The 18,441-nt window shown below is 39.9% G+C and overlaps 1 long non-coding RNA gene across 3 annotated transcripts in view; it reads left to right on the top strand.

Moving 5' to 3' along the window:
• Positions 1 to 17,101, top strand: part of LOC122117372 — a 29,447-nt gene extending 12,346 nt beyond the window's left edge. The window contains exon 5 of one of the 3 annotated variants that reach the window (XR_006149130.1): positions 16,992 to 17,101. This is a non-coding gene — a long non-coding RNA (uncharacterized LOC122117372). Of the gene's footprint in view, positions 1 to 2,564; positions 2,959 to 10,259; positions 10,375 to 16,991 lie in introns of those variants that run through there. The other 2 variants (XR_006149128.1, XR_006149129.1) reach the window with 2 other exon arrangements.
• The last annotated feature ends 1,340 nt before the right edge of the window (positions 17,102 to 18,441 follow it).

Here is an 18,441-nt window from a genome sequence, read left to right as displayed (position 1 = left end):
ACAGGACACAAGAAGGAGATAAGAGAAGGTTATTTTTTAAATTTCAGAAATAGCTCTGCCCCTTGGGATGGTTGGAGGCTTCTGCTTCCCTCAAAGAGAACACCAAGTTATGCTGATTGTGAAGTGTGTAGAAAGACTTCAGTGAACTTTCAGAGCATTGCTCTATCTTAGAATCAGCAACCATGGAATGGCATTTCTTGCTTCTCTGAAAAAAATTAAGATTTTTATAGAATCACTTCTCTGAAGAGCTCAAAACACCCAGCACATTGCTTTTCAAAGACATTATCCTAGGTACTTGGAGGCTGGTATCGGGAGGATCATGGTGCGAGGCCAACTTGGGCAAGAAGTTCACAAGATTCTATCTCAACAGAAAAAGCCAGGATCCATAGTGCATACTTGTCATTCCAGCTAAGATGTGAAGCATAAGTAGGAGGATTGTGATCCAGACTGGGCAAAAAGTGATACTTTTATTCTCAAAAAGTAGCCAAAGCAAAAAGGACTATGAGTATAGTCAAGTGATAAAGTGTCTGTCTAGCAACTCTGAGGTCCTGTGTTCAAATTCTGGTACTACCAACATTAACAAAAAGTTCAAAGAAGTAGTAAACTATGTGTATTTATGTATAGATATACAAATAAAAGCATGCATTAAAATTATGCAAATATGTATAATTATGTATGTATTGGGCTTTTTTTAGTACTAGAACTTGGACTCATGGATTTGCACATGCTAGCTAGGCAAGTGCTCTACCAACTGAGCTATAGCCCCAGTGTTTTTTATTTTTTGTGAAAACTGAGAAAGGACTCATATTTTATAAAAATTTACGGTTCAGGATCAGCAGTAAGTTTTCCTGAAAATCTTCATTAATGTTTAGAACCTCATGGGTTTACAGTGAAAGGGTTATAAGTAGGTTCTGGAATAAAATATGAAAAGAGAGTCTGGGAGTCAGGCACTGGTGATTCATGCCTGTAATTCTACCTACTTAGCAGGGTGAGATCTGAGAATCTTAGTTTGAAGCTAGCCCAGGCAGGAAAGTCTGTGAAGCTCTTACCTCCAACTAACTACCAAAAAAAGTAAAAAAATGGAGGTGTAGTTCAAGTGATAGAGCACTATCCTTGAGTGAAAAAGCTTATGGGCAGTGCCAGGGCTTGATTTCAAGCCTTAGAACTTATACAGAAAGAGAGAGAAAGAGAGAGAGGGAGACAGAGAAACAGATTGAGAAAGAGAAAAAGAGGGACACAAAGACAGAGAGAGAGAGAGGCTGATAAAAGAGAACTAAATATTCCAAGTTTTTTTTTTTTATGATAAAGTAGCTTTGCAACTGTGGGCTTTAAAGAGAAAGACATTTATTTTTGTATTTCACATTTGTTACGATCTTTTTATATTGTATTAGGTTCTATGCATGAGGCAGAAGGGATAAAAAGCAAAGCAAAACAATGGAAATTGCTCTCTTCTATTTGCAGCCCAGATAGGTTTGGTATGTCTCCTTCCAGGGGCCTGAATATGTATTTGGACATCCATTGGATAACTTGAAATTCCAGTGTGGGAAACAGCTGCCTTGATTCCAAGTTCTTGGAAATCTTAGACAATGCTAGGAGCAAAGTGCTTATCCCCTCTAGACAGGAAAACTACACAGTGGGGCTTCCGAATGTGCTTGTATGCACAACTTACAGGGAACATTTGCAGAAACTAGTCAGTGGTCTAGCAGGGTTACTCAAGTTCATGGCCTTGTGCATGGATCTCAACTCTTGTCTGCTCCGCCTCCCACCTCACCCTATCCATGGAACATTTAGAGAATGGATACAAAGTCTCACGCGTTTATTGGGTTCTGGTTTTACAGGTTCCGCTTTTTGTTTACGTAAGAGGCTGACTTGCTATCATTTCCTGGGCAGGAGGTCTGGCCTTATTCTTCTGGCTCCTCAAGTGTAGTTTGTCTATATGACCATGGATGGGGTTAGGATAGGACTGGAAATACTCGGGGGATGGGAAGATCTTGAGTGGGGGATGTGGTCAGTCCACCCAAGGCTTGTGGGACAAACCCTCCTCACTCCTCTTCTAGGAAAGGATTTCCTTTATCATCAGAGTGACACAATCTAGAGGGCTGAGACTAGGATAAGGAAGGCACCTGGGCTGGGAGAGCTGCTTGGTTCTGGGCTTTAGGCAGATTGCACCTCTGGCCTACGGGGTTTCCATTGAGGACAGTTCAGCCTTCTTACCAGGAGGCTATGCTGAACTGTGGAACAAAAGTCGGAGGAGAAGGTCACTTGAGGATGGCAAATTCCAACAAAACACTGAGCAAAAAACTTAACAACTGTGACCAAAAGGACGAGGAGGAAGGTGAGAACAGGAGGTCCTCAGCTCACGGCAGTTTAAACAATGTAGGGATGGTTACCACATTTACTACTCTAGAACAATCTTACTCGTTTTTTTTTTTTTTTTTGGAGGGGAAGCTTCTAAGTTTTGTTTGTTTATTTTTCAAGTTACTTTATTGTTATTTTAAAGCTGATGAATAAAGGGATTACAATTACATGCGTCAGGCAATGAGTACTTTTCCTTTTGTCCACAGTGTCTTCTGTGCCTCCCTCTCTCCCAGGCTGTCCCTCCCATCTCTGCCCACAAGCTGACCCAGCAGGGCACTCACCTCACTAATTTCATAGCAAGAATTCTTCTTTTGGACCTTGGAGGAGCTTCTCCCATTTGCTTTTATAACAGATCACTCAACATGCAAGTCCTGCCTTAGCACCTTCGTCTTATAGTTGGATACCACATTCAACTTATTTGGTTGCATTTGTTGCAGTAGGTCTGAATGTTGACTTCACATTTGAAACACTTGGTATATTAAAAAAAATGGATGGCTCAGTCCTGTCCAGACATCAACTTCTCTGGTGTAGGCCTCAGTGATATGGGGCATAGTCAGGATGGAGATGGATGGTCTCACCCTCTCTCCTATCCTAGTTGATTAAACGCTTCTAGAGGCAATGCTGTCTTCGACTTCTTGGCTTTTGTCTGTCAACATTGTTCAACGGTGGGGAATGTTTGGTCCTTATGACTCTGTGGCTTCCACAAAGGCTTCTTGAGCGTGGGTGACCCAATAGGGCCTCTCATCTTGGACAAACACCAGAGCGAGGATTGGGAGAGAAGAGGCAAGCTTCCCACCTCTTCTAGGAAGAGGTGCTGCCAGGACCTAATTGTTCCCAAAGCAGGGGCTGTTGCAGGTGAATGGAATGAGGATTCATGAAAGGAGGATCACCTTGTAAAGAGGAGAGACGAGATGCTGCCAGATCCAAAGGGTAAAATGCCTGAGTCTGAGGTTAAGGGATTTGAGCTGGGCCAGAAGGAGTAAGTCTCTACTGATGTTTGTGAGAACAAGCATTGCAAATCATTCGCTTAAGTAGGGAGCATCTGAGTTTAGGTGGATCTGCCAGGCTGATCAGAGAACTGATCAGACCCTGGAAACCTGGTCAAGGACACTGGGCCATCCCTTAGTGATCTCAGAGCAGCCACCTCAATTTGATTGTAAATGAAGTGTATGGTCTCAAGAAAAACGTGTAATCATGTGTGTGTGTGTGTGTAGGGGGGGAGGTAACAGCATTAAACTTGGGAGGCAGGTATCTGAACTTGACCTTGGTGGAGGCTGAGTGACTTTCTTCTCATGTGAGTTGCTGTGTGTGGGATGAAATAAATCCCTTCCCCAGCAGGTGGCAGCATACACAAGAAGTCACCAATTATTTTCATTTAACAGATCCCTCCAGGAAAGACTGCAGGAAGCCTTCTCCAACTGGAGTGTCCTTACTTCTTTCCCCAGATGTTGCGGTTCTGGCCAGAGATCTAATAGCATGACATCTAGAATGTGGCTATCTGAAAATTCTTCCCCTAAGGAAAGAGCTCTGATTCTTTCAGCTGTCCCTAACCTCCCTTCAAACCCTCCTACTTCCCTAGCTGACTGGCTGTTAGGACCTCTGCATGTAACTCTGGAGAATAAAACTAGACCGCAAATTAGAAGCATAAAATGTCTCCAAGTGAGCGTAACAAGCACCAGAGGCCTAACTTTAGCCCACTCTCTACAGTGCGCATGCTGTGTTTTCTTGACACAATGATCCGATGGTGGTTGAGACTTTTGGAGTGAATTTAAAATTTAAAATGTGAAAAACAAAAAGAATAGAACAAGGCTCCCTTTAATGATTGCTGGCTAGAACTAACTGCAAGCCCCCAGGAAACAAACGTATTAATGTTCTAAATCAGTCTCTGACAGGGACATCTGTACAGAGGCGACGATAAAGTCCATACATGGAAGACAATAAAAGCCAAAGTTTTCTCTGGAGTGAGGCCTGTCTGTTCAACTTGAAGCCATTGGCTCTTGGCCATTTCACATTTGCATCAAGTGTGGAGCCTTGAAAAACTGATACTCATGCCTCACCCTTGTCTTAACAACCATTTACCCTATCCTAGATCAATGAAATCAGAAAAATACCACCTTTGTATATTTTCATATCCTTCATTTAATTCCAAGGTGCAGCCAAGCTAAAGGCTATTGATTGGTTTAACTTTTGGGTCTCAGAATTTTGTCAACATTTTCCTCCTTACCAAGGAAGGGTGCACCTGGGCTGTGAGTGCTGATTACTAAGAGTCCACGTGCCACAGCTTCTGTTGCAAAAGTGGATGTGATTCGGATTGCTCATAGCAAAAGGAGAAGAAGAAAACAGGTTTGCAAGAGCTGTGTTCCTCTGTGTTGGCTTAATTATTTGATTCTCTCCTTTTGGTAGTAGCAGAAAAGGCAAGGGAATGTGAAATGTATGAAACCTTGTTCTGGAAACTTTACACAAATAATTTGTTTACAAATGGGCATTTTGCCCTCATTTACAGATGAAAAGAATAAGGTTCAGAGGAGTTAGCTAGCTACTTGAGGGCCATCTCTGAGGCACTGCTGGGATCTGAGCTGGACTGTCTGGCAAAGCCTAGCATCAAAAGCACGTAGGTGCCACCAGGAAAGCTCGACAATCATGTGTCTACTTCCAGTATCTATGCTGGGAAATGAGGTGAAATCAGCTTCATACTTGGCAAGGTAGGACTTTCCCACTCTTTGCCCAGCTTCCTAGTCAGGAGTCATCCCCTGGGCAGCCAGCAGCCTGTGTGCCATGGGGCCTGCATTGAAGGCCTGTCTGATGGCCCTAAAGCATCCCCAGAGGAGAAAATGGAGAGAAGAAAGAAAGAAGGATGAGGCGTAAAAGGAATCTCTCTGTTGATCTGCAAACTCTGATCACTTGGGAATTTAAAGGAACAGTCCTGCCTCAATCTTGCATTCCCTGTGTCGATTAATGTTCACAGAATCAAAGAACATCTTAGAAGACTTCACAGGTAAGGGGGTGGGGAGAAATCTTTCACTCCTTATAGGCTTAGTAACTGGAGCCCTGACAATTAGACTGACAAAAGTCAGATTAACAGGAGAAAAGGGTGCATTTAACATAGCTGCCTAGGGAACCTCAAGTGCATGTATAAAAAGTATGATAAGAACTTGTGTTTATGTATTATATTAAGAAATGGAAAGATAAAGGAAAAAGACTTGGAGGTACCTGGAGTAGCAGTCTGTGAGAGGGTAAATGTAAAGGGAGCTATTGGAAAATAAGGACTGACTAGTTGGGTTTGTTATATAGACTTCTTTCGTGCCATCTCTGCATTGATAAGGCTCTAGACTTGTTGCTAGTGATGTATGGGTGCTTCCTGGTAGAGAAGAGAGAAAGAGAAGGGAGGATGGGAGGATGCCTTTATAAAATTTATATTCTACTTATAGGTAAACAGCAAAGTGCAGAGTTGTTGTTGTTGTTTCTTAAAATCTGCCTTTCCTCAATTGCCTTCAGCTGAAAATAATCCTGTGTTCAAGTGGCAAAGTTTAGTTGCTTACTCTATTTATCATTACTGTCATACTGGAGCAAATGTCTGCTGGATGCTTGTCTCTGGAAGGCCCGAGTTCTAAGTGGGAGCTGGACCTTAGGTAAGCGCGCGCTGGCTGCCAGGGTCCCTGCAGCTTGGTACGGGTAGCAGTGGTAAATGCATCATAGTTGGATCACCATGATAGTGGCCTAGCAGAGCTTAGCTCCAATATGGCTCTGCCTGAAATGTCCTATGATGTCTTGGAATATATATTCAGACTGTTTCCAGTCTCTTAAGATGATATGCTGTGAGCAGGGTGCTGGTGGCTTTTGCCTGTAATCCTAGCTACTCAGGAGGCTGAGATCTGAGAACTGAGATTCACTGTCAGCCCAGACAGGAAAGTCTGGGAAGTTCTTATCTTTAATTAATCACCAATAAGCTGGAGGTAGAGCTGTGACTGAGGGGAAGCCTTGAAGGAAAATATGAAGGGACAGTGCCCAGGCCCTGATCTCTCTCCCTCCCTCCCTCCCTCCCTCCCTCCCTCCCTCCCTCCCTCTCTCTCTCTCTCTCTCTCTCTCTCACACACACACACACACACACACACACACACACACACAAACAGATATTCTGTGTAGTCATAGATGTGATAGGGCAGAAAACAAGAGTCTGTATATAAACTTTGTCACCTTATTCATAGAATCCTAGACAAAGACTTTCTCCCCACATTCTAAGCTACTGGTCTTCCAGGCTCTACATTATTATTTCAGATGACTGAAACAATGAATGACATAAAGTAGGAAGCTTTTGGATTCTGGGGACTTTAGTTTTTAGCTCCTGTATCTTTTCTAGGAGCAAAGTATTTTGGAAAGTGCTCTTTATGACTTGATCTGTATCTAGCCATCTGGAAAATATGGGGATATGCACTGCCAGAATAAATATATCTCTGTTACAACTTGAGTACTTTGACACATATTACTAGGCAAGTGATAAGAGAGACAGGAGGTAACTAGTGTTATACCTCATAGCAAAGCTTGTTTATCGAGTTCTGATTTGTAGAGAGAGCAATAAGGAATCTTAGGGATGCATAGGAAATATTTTTAGAATGGAGAAGTTCCAGGCTTGGATGTGATTTATTTAAAAGTCAAGTTCTCTTGCTTCTGAGTCAAAGTATTAGAGCAGAGTCTACAAGAAATAAAAATAAAGGGGTGAGGATGGCCACTGGCCTTTCAAATCCCAAATGGCCAGGGCTTCCACAGAGAAATGAAAAGTGTTGCTGGTTTTCAGGAGACTCAGCTCAGTGCAGCCTCAAGCTTTTGTATGAGTGCTGCTATGTGATTCATCTCTCCCTGTCTCTGCCTGTTCATTGGTTAATGAAAAATAATACTGTCCATCCCACCTCATGGTAGTGTTGGGAGAACCAATGACAGCTGTAAATGCTCTGCACATGATAAAGTGCTCTACAGGTGCAGGGATATGAAATTGAGCTGCCTTGTTTTATTTGCTCTGCATTTGTGAATTAGGCCCATTATACTTTGAGTTAAGAAATATTGTATTGGGTGGAGAGGCCATCTTGTTGCTATAGCAGATTGAGAAAGTCCGCTTGGGTTGGTCTGGCCGATTGAAGACCTTATCTATCTACCTCATGGCCTTGTTTAGTTAAGAGAGTGACCCTTCCTAAAAGAAGCTGCATGTGTTTCATCCCAGACCCTGTAAGCTCTACTATAATAACAGTCCATCTGCAGCAAAATGTAGGCCCCTACGAGACACATTTTCTTGATGAAAGTCTATAATAGACTTTCTATGTTTAAAGTACTTATCAGAGGTGGAAGAATAGAAGTTATGATTCTGATTCTTCAAGAATGGTTACCCTTCACTGCACAAAGGGAGATGCTATAGGTATACAAAGATGTTGGGTTGGAATGGCTTTTGGTATAAATGGGAATTATTCTTATTCCTCACTTAAGAACAGGTTCTAGAGATAGACAAGTTGAGAAGAATCAGAATTATAATGTTTTCTGATCTTCACCTATACTTTCAAATGGATTAAATAGAAAGCCATCTTTGGTAACTGTAAGTTAGCTTTTTCATCAGTATAACAACTTATAAGAGAATCAACTTACAAAGACCAAAAATACTTACTTTGGCTCAGCACTTTTGAGGTTCTAGTCCATAATTGATTGGGCCATGAGGAGGCAGTGTATCATGACACAGCTTATTGCAGAGCCAAAGCGCTTACTTCCTGGCAGAAGGAAAACAAATGAACAACAAACAAGCAAACAGACAAAAGATAAGGAAAGGACTGGGTCCATAGTACCTTTTGGAGGTATGCCATCAAAGACCTGAAAGACTTCTCCAGAAGCCCATCTAAAGATTGTACTACCTCCCAATAGAGCCACCTTAATACATGAGTCTTGGGGGATGGGGCACCTTTAAGATGCAAACTCTGACAATAACCTATACCCTCTACTGTTCAGACCCCTTCATACTTAAAATATTCTTGAAGATATTGAGGAACTTTGACTTCATCAATACTTACCATATTATTTACTTAAATTTGTCTAAGAATAACAATTATTAATAAGCCTATTACATTTTAATATAAGTGACAGATTTTTTTAAAAGATGAAACTGACTTTATTATCCAAACAGAAATTGAGTGAGAGAAGTGGCATTTTGTGTGTTTTTGTGCATCTCTGTGATGTGTAGCACATAATGATGACTGGGTTGTTCTATCTTCTCTGTGTTTGTTCTGTTGCACCCTGTTGTGGAGGTAGAGAATGTGAGGAAATCTAGATACAACCGGATTACATGGAAAAGCCAGAGTATTTCATTAGTTGTATATGTGTGTGTGCGTGTGCGCGTACGTGACACTACTAAGGCTTGATCTTAGGACCTGGGTGTTGAGTTGTATCACTTGATCCACAGGTCCACTTCTGGATTTTTGCTGGTTTATTGGAGATAAGAATTTCTAAGTTCAATCCTCAACTCTCAGCTTCCTGAGTAGCTAAGATTACAGGTGTGAGCCACGGGTACCTGGCTTTCATTAGTCTTTTCAGATAATTCTGTCCTCTTTGTTATCTCCTCCTCCTTCTTCGCCTCTTCTTCTTCTTCTTCCTCTTCCTCCTCTTCCTCTTTCCTCCTCCTCCTCATTGTCCTCCCCCTCCTTCTTTCTTCCTTTCTTCTGTCTTCTTCCTGTTTGCTCCTTAACCACACGTCCACAGTTTTGTTTTTTTGTTTTGTTTTGTTTTGTTTTTGTCTGTCTTGGGGACTGAACTCTGGGCCTGGGCGCTGTCCCTCAGCTTTTCAGCTCAAGGTAAGCGCTCTACCACTTGAGCCACAGCACCACTTCCGGTTTTCTGGGTTGGCTTTGAACTGCAATCCTCAGATCTCAGCCTCCTGAGTAGCTAGGATTACAGGCATGAGCCACCGGCGCCTGAATTCATCCACAGTTTTTATAAGGGTGACTTGTAATGTAGAGTCTGAGGGCTTTTTGTTCTCTGGACAAAAAAGAGCCTTGGTCAATCTGGCACCTTGGATTGATCTTTTATATTTTGTATGATCTTGTGTCTGCATGTACTGGTCATTTGGAAAATTGAGTTGTTGAATTATGCAGATTTTCTGAAATGTGTTGATAACATTTTGCTACAGGGTCTTAAAAAATCATGCTGGTTAATATCATTTACCTTATCAGAAAAAATCTTCAAGAACACTAAAGCTGTCAAGAGCTTGGTAGTGCATATAACCTTTCCAAAATCCTATTGGTTTGGTTGAGAGCTCAATTTCTTATCATTGCCAACAAAATGCTGTCAGTTTTCCTTGAAGTGACTGGCTTATTTGGGTTGCTGTTGAAAAAATTCCCACTAGCTAGTTTGTCAATCATGCTTCCAAGAAAAGATGGTTTTCATGAAGAAAGCAGTCACTCATCTTACAACTCAGATGGCTACTCTTCCTTGAGATCACCTCAAAGTAGTAGCTGTACTTTAGGTTCCCTTCGTACTTGGACACAAAGTTTATTAGAACAAAATTGAGTCACGAAAGAGGCTCTTGAGTGAAATTGGTATATTCTTTTTAACCATGAGAGCACGATGGTGACAGATGTAATGACTTCAAGTACAATTTCATACCATTGCCTTGATTTTTGTTAACATGTCAGCATTTTGACCACCATTGTTTCTGTGAACATTGAGACCAGCTAAAAAGACAAATAATACTTTAATATTATTATGAAGGCATTTTCAACCACGTGGCAATCTAATAGGGTCTCAGGAACCATTAAGGGTCTGTGGGCCAAACCTTGAGAATCCCTGACTTAAAGGTTTGGCCTCCCTCAAGAGAAATAGGAATATAATCTTATAGGATAGGAAATAACCTTATAATCATGTTCATCTTTCAGGCCTTTGGTGCTGAACACAGTGACAAACTCGAGCATTAAGCATTAAGCAGCGTTGATGGCTCACACCTGCAATCCTAGCTACTCAAGAGGCTGGGCTGTAAGGATTGAAGTTCGAAGTCAGTCTGGGCAGAAAAGTCTATGAGACTCTTATCTCCAGTTAACCACCAGAAAACCAGAAGTGGCGCTGTGGCTCAAAGTGGTAAAGTGCTAGACTTGAGCAAGAGAGCTCAGAAACAGCGCTCAGGCCCTGAGTTCAAGCTCCAGGACCAGCAAAAATTAAAATAAAAAAAAGAAAAGTAAGAATTCATTTAGTACTTATGGACAATAAGGCACAAGATGCCTAACTGTCCTGAACACAGGAGGAAAAGGATCTCCCAGAATGCATGTGTCTAGGTTAAAGGAGAAAGTCACTAGGGTAATCTCTGATCTGGTAGTATACTATTTCTTGTTTCCTAAGGTATGGGTAGTCCTAACTGGTTTGTGGTATGATACTATAATTCTAGCATTTGGGAGGCTAAGACAGGAGGATTGAAAGTTTAAGGCCAGCCTGGACTGGTGAAACAGAGTGAAACTCTGTTTTAAACATTCCCTCACTTCCCCTGAAAGAAATTCTGCCAACTAGTTAGGGTTTAGATCCCTTTACCTTCCTTAAAGGGTTTCTATACCAGCTCTGATACATGCTAGCATTACCACCTTGGGTGATTTCATTAGCCATTTTACACCACAGTTTTATTGTCTATAAAATGGGGAGAATGTTTATCTTACAGAGTTGTGAGGATTAAATGGGTTAGCACATGTAATATGGATATTTAGGGAAAATGCTGCTGAATAAATTATAAATATTGCCATTATTATTATTTCACTTCATGGAATCATCTTTAAACCCAAAGTTAAAGGCCATTTACTCTTGGTAAGGCATAACTTTCACAATATAAAAATCAAGTCTCCTGACCAAGATATATTTGAACATACTAATGGACATGCTATATTTAAATCCCTTTGAATAATTATTTGAAGCTAATAAATCAGGAATCTCATGAAAATATGAAATGAAACACCTCAAAGATCTTATTTACTGTTTTAATTAATGAATAACCCACTAAATAATAACACTGCTCAGAGAGCATTTGAGAAGTCTGATGGCTTGTAGGCAATACAAGTCTGAGATTCTTATATTGGATGCAAAATTATGTAATATTCAACAAGGCCATAAATTTTAACCTTTATGGCTACATATTCTATCAGGTAGAAATAATTTTCAGCCCTATTGGACAAAAATTTTCAATGTAAACTCAGCCTGTACAAAGTTGTAAAATAGAGTAGAAACTCAAACCACCACCACTTTGAAAGAACCCCTGGTAATCCCTTCTTCCTATTTTAGACTTTTGGATAAAATTTAATGGATGGGGAAATTTAATCTCAAGCGGCCCAATATTTGTGTGAGATCAGATGACTAGAAATGTCAGAGCTGGAATTTAAATACCTCTAAGTCTGTATTTTTATCATTAAATAAGCTGCCTCCACTCAGAATTCACTCTTTAAGGAGATGAGTCGGAGATGTGGAAATCCTGGTCACTAGGAGGTGATAAGTGTGGGGAAAAATACTGATCAAAACTTTAGAATTCTCAGGTTGGAACAGGGTTGTCAATCTGCATACCCTTAGTACCAATATGTCTTCTCCTTCATGCCTTGTTAAACTTATCAACTAATGTAATGAATTTAAGGACACTATGTGGTGGTCCAAAATGTATGAAAGCATGTATAGGCTCCAGTGAGGCTCCTGGATTATTATCAATCCTAATATATACTTCTCAATAACTCAAGGACAAATAATATAGAAAAATAATATAGAATATAATTTTCTTATTATGATGACATGATGATCTTTGCATATATTGAGGTAAATAAGATATATAACTAACATATATGGAAATAGCTGAAACCTCAATGTTAATAAACATTTCCCTCGGTACCTTATAAATACATTAGAAACAATAGCAAGAAAGAAAAAAACACTTGTGTCCCTATCTTGGGGTTCATTTAGCTTAACTTCATCTTATCTGGTCATATGTATATAGCTTTTGATCTTTTCTGCTTGTCCCAGACAAATACTAGTTACTGCAAATAAGGGAAGCCATGGGACCTATGTTTCTTTGGGCTTGGCTTACTTCACTTAATATAATTTTTTCCAAGTCTTTCCATTTCCTAACAAATGGGGTAATGCCATTCTTTCTGATGGAGGCAGAGAATTCCATTATCTCTCTCTCTCTCTCTCTATATATATATATATATAGAGAGAGAGATATCACATGTGATATATACCACATTTTCTTGATCCATTCATCTACTGAGGGGCATCTGGGTTGGTTCCATCTTAGATATGGCAAATAATGCTGCAGTAAACATAGTTGTGCTGGTAGCTTTAATATGGTCTTGTTTGTGATCATTCAGGTAAATGCCCAAAAGTGGGATTGCTGGGTCATAAGGGAGCTCTCTGTGGAGTCTTTTGAGGAACTCCATACTGCTTTCCAGAGTGGTTGAACAAGTTTACACTCCCAACAACAATGCAGTAGGCCTCCCTTTTGTCCACATCCCCTCCAGCATCTGTTGTTATTAGAGTTCTTGATTCTAGCCATTCTAACTGGGGTGAAGTGGTATCTCAATGTTGTTTTGATTTGCATTTCTTTTTTTATATTTTTATTTTTTTATTTTTATTTTTTATTGTGAAAATACTGTACAGAGGGGTTACAATTACATGGGCAAGATAATGTGTACATTTCTTATCAAGAATTGTAGCCTCCTCCATTGTTTCCCCTTCCCATCCCTTCCCATCCTCCCCCTGCTCCACCACCCAATCCTCCCTGCTACCCCCCCCACCAAAGTTGTAAAGTTCATTTTTTCTACATAATGACTTGTACATCTCATTGTTGCAATGGGTCCACACTGTATCCCTATTTAAATGATTTGTTTTTCCCCTTCCCCTCGACAAATTATACCGACATGAAATACAGTGAAAGCAGGATCATACCATGGGGGAGGGACATACAAAGCAACAAAGAAATAATCTTATAAATGTGTTAGAAACAATGGCATGAAAGAAAATAGACATTTGAATACATATCTTAGGGTTCATTTCCCTAATATCACCTTATCTGACCCTTTCTGCTTGACTCAGACATATACTAGATATTGCAAATAAGGGGAACCATGGGACCTATGTTTCTTTGGGCCTGGCTTACTTCACTTAATATAATTTTTTCCAAGCCTTTGCATTTCTTTTATGGCTAGAGAGGCTGAGCACTTCTTCATGTGTCTATTGGCCATTCTTGTATGTTCCTCCCCCATGGTATAACCCCTGTTTTCACTGTATTTGATGTTGGTATAATTTGAGGAGGGGAAGGAAAAAAACAAAATGTTTAAATAGGGATACAGGTTGACCCATTGTAACGATGAGATGTAAGGGCTGGGATGTAGCTCAGTGGCAAAGCGCTTGCCTAGCAAGTGCAACGTCCTGGGTTTGATCCCCAGTACCAAAAAAGAAAAGACAAAAACAAAAACAAAAAACAAACAATGAGATGTACAAAACACTATGTTGAAAAAGGAACTTTACAATTTAAGGGGGGGGTGGAGGCTGGGGGCTTGGGGGGAGGGGGAATGTAGTTGTGGAGGTGGGAGGGAAGGGATGGTAGGGGGAAAACAAAGGAAGAGGCAACAATGCTTGATAAGAAATGTACTCATTACCTTGCTCATGAAACTGTAACCCCTCTGTCCAGTATTTTCACAATAAAAAAACTTATTAAAAAATCTAACATTTCCCTCTGTATAGATAGCTGTCTTGACAAGAATTTGTGCTAATATGATTAACATAATGAAACTTGTCAATTTCCTTTCTTCTCTATGCTGCCAGATGCCTAGAAGAGGTTATGAAAAAATGATGGCTGTCCTTGAAGCTCAAAGCTGGTTTAAGTAAATTTAAGGTTGCCATTTCCAAACAGAGGACTGTAGGCATGCCCTAAAGTAAACTGTACTAGCTTCAAGCTTTGGCTTCCCTAATCCTCTCTCCAAGTTATCCTTTATTTTCCCAGAGATAATTTGATTTATCTGGACATGTTAATTGTCAGCTGCTCCTGAAGGTCCCAATGCTCCCTGGGGTAAAGATAAGATAGAGGGGACAAAAACCTGGAAATCTGGGTCCTAGATTTCTTCCACCATGAGAATCTTTGTCACCTACACCAACAATCTGGCTGCCTTATCTTCTGGAGAAGACACTATACCACAGGGAATAATTGTTCTCCCTGCTTTAAGGAAAGACCACTTGCAATGATTTTAGTTCAGTCCTAACTTAGCTTCGGTGTTATTAGTCTTTTCTATATAATTCCTCTTTTTTTTTTTTAAGGCCACAAGTGAATTTGTCTTTTAGAGTCAAAATTGGGAAAAGGAACTCTTTGTTAAGCCTATTGATTGGCATACATTGCTTTTCTATTTTTCAATTCTTTAGTGTATATTAAAGTGATTTATCAAACCAAGCAAGAACAAGTTGATGGGAGGCCTTAGGAGCATGAAGCTTTTGTGCTTTGGGAACTTGACTGTAATGAATCTATACAGTGGAAAGAAGCAAGACTCAACAAACTACTGGGCTCTTGGAGGGTCTGAGCTGCAGCTGTTACTTAAAGTTGATTATGTGATGAAATGATGCACATTCCTACTTATTTCTAATCCAGAGAAACACACATGCAAGAGGGTTTGGAAAGAGTTGTTGTTCTGGCTTATCTCTTGGCTTCCAAGGAGATTCATAAGATTCATAGTTTATACTGGACCCTTAGGGGATTCTACACATTTTCCTTTGTTGGAGTTTGCTATTCTCTGTTTGTTTCCTCTTTGCGGTGGTTTCACTGATGTAAATTCCCTGGTTTTAACTTTTGGAAAAGAAAAATAATTTTTAAATGACCTTTTTTGTTTGTTTTTTTTAAAATGAGTGCGAAGTTGTGCTACAATGTGTGATAAAGTTTCATTTTCTCCAATTATCTATATATTATGTATCCTTTATATATTTATATAGAGATAAAGTGTACTTTAACAAACCTCAATTCAAGTTATATTGCTCTCATACATACGTGGCTTTATTAGCCTCTTTGTCTCTCCCACTTGCCACCATTTCCTGCCATCTCCTACCTGCATGTGAGTGAGCTATTCACAGAACTACCTTGGCATTATTGGATTAGAAAGAACTACCACACATTTTGATAAACTTTTTTTTTTTTTTGTGCCTTTCTTGAGGCTTGAACTAAGAGCCTGGATAATATTCCTGAACTTCTTTTGCTCAAGGCTAATGCTTTACCACTTGAGCCACAACTCCACTTTTGGATTTTTGGTGATTAATTGGAGTTAGGAGGCTTAGGGATTTTCCTGCCCAGGCTATCTTTGAATTACTATTATCAAGTCTTAGCCTCTTAAGTAGTTAGAACTACCAGTGCCTGGCTTTGATAAGAAACTTTTAAGTCCAATGATACTTTATCCACATCCTCAATCATTCTTTATAAATAAAAGTGAGCAACTTATCATTTTAAAGCAATATTTCTGAGAAAGATAAGTGATTTTCTCCTTGTTCCTGAATCTCTGGTAGAGTTATTTTAAGAAACATAAAAAATATGTTTTGTAGGTTATGGTCTTACTTGAATCAGATGATGTATTTAAATTGTTAAGCCTTCTGGGCATGTCCTGGCTTCTTGGCTTGTTTGCTCATAGATTTGGTAGGAAATAGTATTCTACTCTAGAAGTTGGGGCAAGATAGTAAAAGAAAAATAGAATTTAGAGACTCTTATTGTTGAAGACTTTTTTTAGTAGAAAGGATATGCATTACAAGGTTATAGTTTCTAAATGATTTAAAAATTCTTCCCTGGATCTAGTATTTTGATCTCCAGACATTCCACTATATTACCTTCTTATGTGATAACTTGTCTCTTCTCTTGGTGATTTGTTTCCATCAAAACACATCCTCTCATTCCATGATGGCCTATTCCCTGGCACAAAGTTGATAAGTTTAGTGTAATAAAGACATTCTTCACTGATAATGCCTTACTATGTCTCATCCATACATAATTGCATTTAAATACTATCTGCAGGGATATAATCCAAAGCAGTTAATAATGATGAAAACATGCTTTCTATGCTTATGCAAGGGCTTTGTATTTGTGATAACTTTCTCCATCCAATGAAAGAACACCTTCTTCCACTATAAAACGTCAATAACAACCCTAATTATAAAGCAGCCATTGCAAAGTGCCAGGCTATAATGTAGGTGAACCAGGCCATTGCCTATCCTGTGAAGGATCTCTATTTGGAAAGAAAAATAGTTGAAAGGCCAGGTGACAATGGGAAGTGCCTGGAACTCTACTGTCCCCTGAGAAAGCTGCTATCATTGCATAAAGTTTTACCAATGCAGCAGGTGAGGAAGGCTTTGCTGGTAGGAAAGCAATTCTTCCTAAGAATGATCTAGGATTCTTCTCACTGTCTAGAAGACTTGAGGACTATGGTCCCAGTGGGAGTGGCAAAAAGGTACACACTCCATATGGCAGATCCTTGCTCTTGGAAATTAATTCTTATGAAGGAAGAATGTAAGTTGTGCAAATTTGGATTGGGTAACGATGGATAACATTATTATATATTTAAAGAGATTTTCTCTAATGCATTGACTCTTATGAAGGTATAATAAACGTACTCTATATTTTACAGACCCAGAAGCTGAGATATATGGAATAAAAGGTGTCTTGCTTATTTATAAATGAAGAAAAGGAAACAATTGCCAACTATTTACATTTTTATGCATTTGGCTATATCATAAGTCTATATACACCTAGAGTTGCTGATGTGGACTCTTTTTTAATGTTAAAGTCTGTTCATTTTAATAAAGCATATAAATCCTACCTTGGAAGCATCCATATTTAACAGAGAAAATTTATGACTCATTAATGAGATATACACTTAGCAAAATTCAAGTTGCATTTGAAAATTCTCATCATTCTTAGTAAAGTCAGAGTGGAACTCATCTGCTTAAATAATGTTTCCACTAAGAAACAATAGAGGAAATGTCCCTATGGCTTTCCATGTGTTCACTGCAGCTACCTGCAAGAGCATATAGTAATTAAGTAATGTGAAACCCTGACTGACCCAGAGGCAAAGCGTTTGCATTCTAGGATGTCTTTGGAATGTCTTCTGTTTTGGACTCTTTAGTGAATGTTCCTTTTAAATGCCATTTCCCAAATTACTGCACCTGGAAAGGGATTTCTAGATCAAGCAGGTTTAGCAAGTGTTAGGTTAACATTAATTTACTAAAGAACCTCTCAGAGGCTTTAAGTATTATCTCACATTATGCTCTCACATTATGCATCTGTAAGAAGAGTAAGGTTTCCAAATTTTACTTGTCCACAGACCCATTTGCAGCAGATTTTTCTTTTTTCTTTTTTTTGGGGGGTCTGGTCGTGGGGCCTGAACTCTGGGCCTGGGTGCTGTCCCTCAGCTCTTCAGCTCAAGGCTAGTGCTCTACCACTTGAGCCACAGCGCCACTTCCGGGTTTTTTCTTTTTACTTATGTGGTGCTGAGGAATCGAACCTAGGGCCTCAGGCATGCAAGGCAAGCACTCTACCACTGAGCCACCTTCCCAGCTCCAAGCAGATTTTTCTTTTCTTTTGGCTAGTCCGGGGGCTTGAAATTGGGACCTGGGCTCTGTCTCTGAGCCTCTCTGTGCTCAAGGCTAGCACTCTACTACTTGAGCTACAGTGCCGCTTCTGATTTTGTCCAAGTAGTTTATTGGAAATAAGATTCTCACAGACTTCCTTGCCTGGGCTGGCTTTGAACTCAGATCCCAACCTCCTGAGTAGCTAGGGTTACAGACATAAGCTACCAGTGCCCAGCTTACAGAAGATTTTTGTAGGACTCTATATGGGACTCTGTGAAGTGAGCTTCTGTACTATGATAACTTGATGAAGACTCCTAACCAGAGAAAATACTGCTTATTTGTTGCTGATAATCTCAGAGTTGCTTGGTATAAAGTACTGAGTATTTTAGAATAGATTTTTTTTTTTTTTGTTGGTTGCAGGGCTTGAATTCTGGGCTTGGGCGCTATCTATGCGCTCTTCAGCTCAAGGCTAGTGCTCTACCACTTGAGCCACAGTGCCACATCCTA

The sequence above is a fragment of the Dipodomys spectabilis genome, unplaced genomic scaffold, assembly GCF_019054845.1.
Source record: "Dipodomys spectabilis isolate Male_0828 unplaced genomic scaffold, ASM1905484v1 ptg000140l, whole genome shotgun sequence".
Lineage (NCBI taxonomy): Eukaryota > Metazoa > Chordata > Mammalia > Rodentia > Heteromyidae > Dipodomys > Dipodomys spectabilis.
The sequence above is the reverse complement of the archived record's forward strand: the minus strand, read 5'-3'. Positions and strand labels throughout refer to the sequence as shown.